Source organism: Triticum aestivum, chromosome 5A (assembly GCF_018294505.1).
Source record: "Triticum aestivum cultivar Chinese Spring chromosome 5A, IWGSC CS RefSeq v2.1, whole genome shotgun sequence".
Lineage (NCBI taxonomy): Eukaryota > Viridiplantae > Streptophyta > Magnoliopsida > Poales > Poaceae > Triticum > Triticum aestivum.
The window spans coordinates 378,905,720-378,911,733 of NC_057806.1; the positions used below are offsets into that span (position 1 = coordinate 378,905,720).

The 6,014-nt window shown below is 45.1% G+C and overlaps 1 long non-coding RNA gene across 1 annotated transcript; it reads right to left on the reverse strand.

Moving 5' to 3' along the window:
- Positions 1–200: 200 nt before the first annotated feature.
- Positions 201–2,292, reverse strand: LOC123106954 (uncharacterized). The gene is made up of 3 exons (XR_006451557.1): positions 2,013–2,292; positions 610–706; positions 201–497 (listed from the first exon to the last, which is right to left on the reverse strand). It is a non-coding gene; the product is annotated as an uncharacterized lncRNA (long non-coding RNA).
- Positions 2,293–6,014: the final 3,722 nt, after the last annotated feature.

A 6,014-nucleotide genomic window follows, 5' to 3' on the forward strand; every position in this document is an offset into this window, starting at 1 on the left:
ATTATCTTGCATGTGCGTAGGATTTTCTTTGAAATTACTGTGTTCCCCAATAGCAAAGACAACTGATATCAAGTACATGAGCAGCTTCATCTTAAATCCTCGCCATGCGTTCTCACGCCCTCTAGAGAAGTTGTCAGCGCAATCGTATTAGGCATGGATGCCATCCCAGGAAACAAATGGGCGAACAAAGCTTCCTCAATCTCATTATCCACCTCATACGACACTCTGATTTCTCCACGGGGCACAGCCAAAGTGCATAACACAGATTCCTCATCCAAAGGCAGTCTTCCATGTCCCGGAATCACGAATTCCCTAGACGCAGGCTCATATATCTCATCGTGCCAATCGCATACAGGATTTACTAGGTTCTTGCACCGAACATCCATCAGAGCCTGGATCCCCATCTCACTGGCAGCTCCCTTCTGCTCATCAGTAAATCCCTCGGTTAGTATAGTCAGGCTTTCTTGCGAAGCCCTGTTGCATTGACGTTTCTTCTTCTGCATAACACAAAAAGGATCATTTGTTGACATGTTCAATGTAGTGAAAATTTAGTTCTAGCAGAAGAACGAAGACCCAATGTCAAATTAAAACATAGGGGGGGGGAGTGACCTCATCGCCATCTTTTATCCGACTGGTCACACGATTCTATGGAGGTAACTCCATGAAGTCATCATCATCATCTTGATGGTCACCGCGAGCCATTGTGCTACGGTAAGAATGAAAACATGTTAGGGAGAATTGAAAACACAGCCGACAAATACAGAGAGAAATGCATGAAGTAACGATTCACTGGATATCATCGATGAACAAAAAATGAAAACTGCCATGGTTACCCCAAAGTTTAAGCATCTGAAAGGGTCAGTAATTGCCATGTGCTGAACATGCACAAAAAAGGCTGAAAAATAATCAAATGGATAAGCAATTGCAGAAACATGGCAACTGGACGTGTGTGTGCTTCTTAAGGAAGCAGTTGCCATCTACCAGAATCAACTTGCCATGTTGGCTACAATGAAAATAGCAAATGAGGCAGAACAGAGGAACACCCAACTAGGATTGTCCAACATGAAATGTGGCAACTAACACATTGGCTTCCTAAAAAGTACATGTCACATCTAGTAGGATCAAGTTGCCATGTTAACAAAACAAAAAAATGTGGCAGCTAAGGCACTTCAAAAATAGGGGCGCACAACTTACATTATACAACATATAATGTGGCAACTCACACCCTGTCCTCGTAAAAAATGAGTTGCCATGTAATGCAATCAAATATGTTTAGATATCAACAATCAGCATGGCAAACGTAGTTGAGTGTATCGTATAGTCAAACCGCCATTACTCTGCATATGACATGGCAACTGGCAAAGGTGATTCACAAAATTAGTTGCCACTTAGAGGACATTTATAGGCAAACAAATGCAATGAAAATTTCCATAACCGCCATTATCACACACTTAAATATGCAACTACCTAGGTAAAGAAATCATACACAAGAATTACTCCCTAACTTAGATCTCATAGACTGACATTATCCTACAAATAACATGGCAACTGACATAGTTGATTCAGAAAATTAGTTGCCATCGGTGATGATAGTTGTTGAAATTGCCATGTCTGCCATTATCCTGCATTTTGAAATGCACCTAACTAGATCTAGGGTTCATTCACAACTATCATACCCTGAATTCAACAACAAAAAACGCCCTAAAAACATGGAGTGATGCCCTTATCATTCGAGCCAAATCAGAACTAACCACTACAAAAACGCTAGCGCAATCACAGGCAAAGCACACATGTGGTTGCCGACCGGGTGAGCCTCGCCGACATGATTGCCACCGTGACGGCGGCGAAACTGCACAATGCCGCCCTAAATGGCAAACAGGTGACTCCACCGCCGACGGGGACACCGGAACGCCGCGAATCTGGTGGAATCTCGAGAAAACTCGAGGGAAAAGTGACCACGGAGGGAGGGGCAGAATTCACGGGGAGGAATGTGACCACGGAGGGAGTCTTACCCTCTCACTGCGGCTGCTCCGGCGAAGATGCTCCGGCCCGGTGAACCCCAGCAACGGCCGCGAATGCCGTCGACTCTTCCGCCGCCGCCGCCTCCTCCTCTCCTCTTCTCCTCCAATCGAATGCAACTGATGTGGATGGTGGGTTGGGGAGTAATGAAGGGGAGGGGGAGTAATGAAACCGCGATGGGAGCGAGTGGCGAATCGTGGGAGACGACAACCGTAGTCGTGTGTGGCGTGCGGGCGCGACGACAGTTCCACCGCACGCCCCGACTCGCAACCGTTGTCGTCGTGCGGGCGAACTAACTACACACCACACACCGTGATTGTCGTACGTGACACACCAAATCCGCTTTCTGGTGTCAAGATTCGTGCAAAAATCAATCGACGGCGATACAGGCATGTGGGCGAGTTGGAGAAGTGACACACGTGTGGGCGTTAGTGTTTCCGAAGATAAAATGGCTAGGCTGACGAGTGAACCCTTTGACCTCCTATACTATGCCCCTCGCGCACATGATCCCAAGTAACGTAGGACTGCATTAACTAACAGAAAGAAAACCAAGTATCCTATGTGAGAAGACGAACCTGAGGTCCAACATGTCGGTGTTCTTGTCACCCTCCTGGCTCCAAATCAGCCTCCGGATGGCAGCCTCCACCACACCCCTCTCGAGCACGCCACCGAGCGCAAGGCCGTCGCGCCACACGTGTTCCACGTACTTTACGTTGCTTGTGGAGCAGGCCACGGGCACGGGGGTGAGGTTGCCTCGGACACTTTCCGGTTGTGTCCTCTTGCTGCCTCGGAAACTTACCTGGGCGTTGTCATGCTAACAGGCTGATGTGTCTTTTTCTTTTGTTGTGAAAAACTACACACTCGGAAAGTAAAAGCATGATTTATTGTGAATAGTCAAGCTTTTAATGTCTCGACTTGTTTCAATTTTTTTTGCCACGACCAAGTTGCATGTATTCTCTGTTTTATTTTTATTTTTTATTTCCATATTTGTTTAAATTATGAACTATTTTAAATTCATGATTTTTTTATTTATCTTCTCTATTTCCTCCTTTCTATTTCTTATTTTTTCTTGTTTATTTGTTCGCTTTAAATGTCGTGAAAATCTTGATCGGGTTGTTTTGCCGCGTGCGTCCCTTGTCGCGCCATATGTCTGGTGTCTACTTGTCAGCCTGCTCATGCGTGTGTCTTTTGTTTTGTCGTTTTCATGACACGATCTGAGGGTCCCATTTTGAATTGGTTTCGCTAATTCTCATCTGGATAAGAGTTAACAATGTCTCGTCTAACTCGCATACTGTTAGATATAGGTGCTTTTTGAGTTGTGCTCGTTGTCATTGTGTTGTGTTTTTTGTTCGTCCTTCGTGAAAAGTGAGGCCTGATATGACTATTTTTAGGTGCCTGTTTCTATAATTTGTGCATTGAGTTTATTTTGTTGGTTGTAGTTTTTCGAACCTTTGGTCGACCGTGCCCTTTGGTCAAGTGGTGGACCACGGCAGACAAAGAGAGGAAGCGTCGGTCTACATTTCATTGACATGTGTCTTTTTATTCCCATCTTTTGTTTATTTTGGTGTGGCTGTGTAGTTCGCAGAGACCGTAACTAGATTTTTTTTCTTTCAGATTAGCAGCAAATCTCATCTAGATATATTTAGTGATGCCTCATTTAACTATAGCTGTCTGATTTGTTTGCTTTAATGTTCGTATAAACTCGACCATGCATGCCTATGTCAGCTTGTTCTTTTTTGGCGCGCGTCCTCATGTCCCCTTTATTCAATGTCGGACTTTTCTCGTGTTCATTTTCACATGGGCCCATATATGTTGTCATCTTGGGTATGTGGGCCTGTTTCCTTTTTGTTCATTTTTGTTGTGTGCTTTTTGTGTCCTAGTGGAGAATTTATAGAGTCTACCCTTGACTCACAAATGGGCTCGTAGTTGTCTCAGTTACAAGTCCACCATCACCTAGCAATTGGGCATGTGTATTGTTTTTCATCCCAGTTGTATGTCCATGTTTGAATCACAATTGGGCTCGTAGTTTTGTTATTGTTCTAGTTGCAAGTTGACCCTTGCACGCAACTAGCCTCGTATTTTAATAGTTGTCCGAGTTGCAAGTCCACCCTCGACTAGCAATTGGGCTCGTAATTGTCCGAGTTGCAAGACCACCCTTGACTCGCAACTGAAGCCCGTGTTTTTGTTTTTCATCCCAGTTGCAAGTCCATCCTTGACTCACAATTGAGACCATAATTTGTTTCATCCCAGTTGTAAGTCGATCCTTGACTCGTAACTGGGCTCGTAGTTTAGTGGTTGTCCTAATTACAAGTCCATGTTCTAGTTGCAAGTCCATCCTTGACTCACAAATGGGCTCGTAGTTGTCCCAGTTGCAAGTACACCCTCGACTTGCAAATGGGCTTGTATTTCTCTTAGTTGCAAGTCCACCCTTGGGCATGTGTTTTGTTGTCATCCTAGTTGCAAGTCCACATTAACTCACAACTAAGATTGTAGTTTGTTTCTTGTTGAGAGTCCACCCTCGACTAGCAATTGGGCTCGTAATTGTTTGAGTTGCAAGCCCACCCTCGACTCGCAACTGAAGCCTGTGTTTTTATTTTTCATCCTAGTTGCAAGTCCATCCTTGACTCGCAATTGATACCATAATTTGTTTCATCCCAGTTGTAAGTCGATCCTTGACTCGTAACTGGGCTCGTAGTTTAGTGGTTGTCCTAATTACAAGTCCATGTTCTAGTTGCAAGTCCATCCTTGACTCACAAATGGGCTCGTAGTTGTCCCAGTTGCAAGTACACCCTCGACTTGCAAATGGGCTCGTATTTGTCTCAGTTGCAAGTCCACCCTTGGGCATGTGTTTTGTTGTCATCCTAGTTGCAAGTCCACATTGACTCACAACTAAGATTGTAGTTTGTTATTGTTCTTGTTGCAAGTCCACCCTCGACTTGCAAATGGTATCATAGTTTTGTGTAGTTATCCCAGCTACAAGTCCACCCTTGAGTGAAAATTAGGTCTGTAGTTTATTACTAGTTTCATGTCCACACTTGACTCGTAACTGAGCTCATAGTTTCGTACTTGTCCCAGTTGCAAGTCCACCCTTGACTCGCAACTGGAATCATAGTTTTGTTTTTGTCCCAATTGCAAGTCCACCATCTGACTCGCAATTGAGCCCATAGTTTGTTTTCATCCCAGTTGCAAGTCGACCCTTGGCTCACAACTGGTATCATAGTTTTATGTAGTTATCTCAGCTACAAGTCCACCCTCGACTCACAACTAAGCCCACAATTTGTTTTTCATCTGGGTTACAAGTCCACCCTCAACTCGCAACTGGGATTATAGTTTGTTTTCATCTTAGTTGCAAGTCCATCCTTGACTCGCTACTAGGCTCATAGTTGTCCCAGTTGCAAGTCCACCCTAGACTCGCAGCTGTCTCATAGTTTTGTTTAGTTATCCCAGTTGTAAGTTCACCCTCAACTCGCAACTGGGTCCGTAGTTTTGCTTTCATCCCAGTTGCAAGTTCACCCTTCATATGCAACTGGGGCCGACCAATCTTTTTGTCCAAGTTACAAGTGCACCCTTGATATGCAACTAGGGGAGGGAGCCATTTGTCCCAGTTGTAACTCCACCCTCGATGTGCAACTGAGGTCCCGACCCATTTTTGTTCTACTTGCAAGTCCATCCTCCACATGTAACTGCAACCATTTTTGTCCTACTTGCAAGTCCACCCTCGACACACAACTATGGTGGGGGCGACTCCTTTCCGTGTCACTTGCAGGTCCACCCTCGATATACAACTGGGTGGGCTTATTGTCCTAGATGTAACTCCGCCCTCGATAGCAACTGAGGACCCGACCCATTTTTTCCTAGTTGCAAGTCCATCCGCGACATGCAACTGGACCCGACCCCTTTTTGTCATAGTTGCAGGTCCACCCTCGACACGCAATTGGGGGTGGGGGCGAATCCCTTTTTGTCCCAGTTGCTACTCCACCCTCGATACACAACTA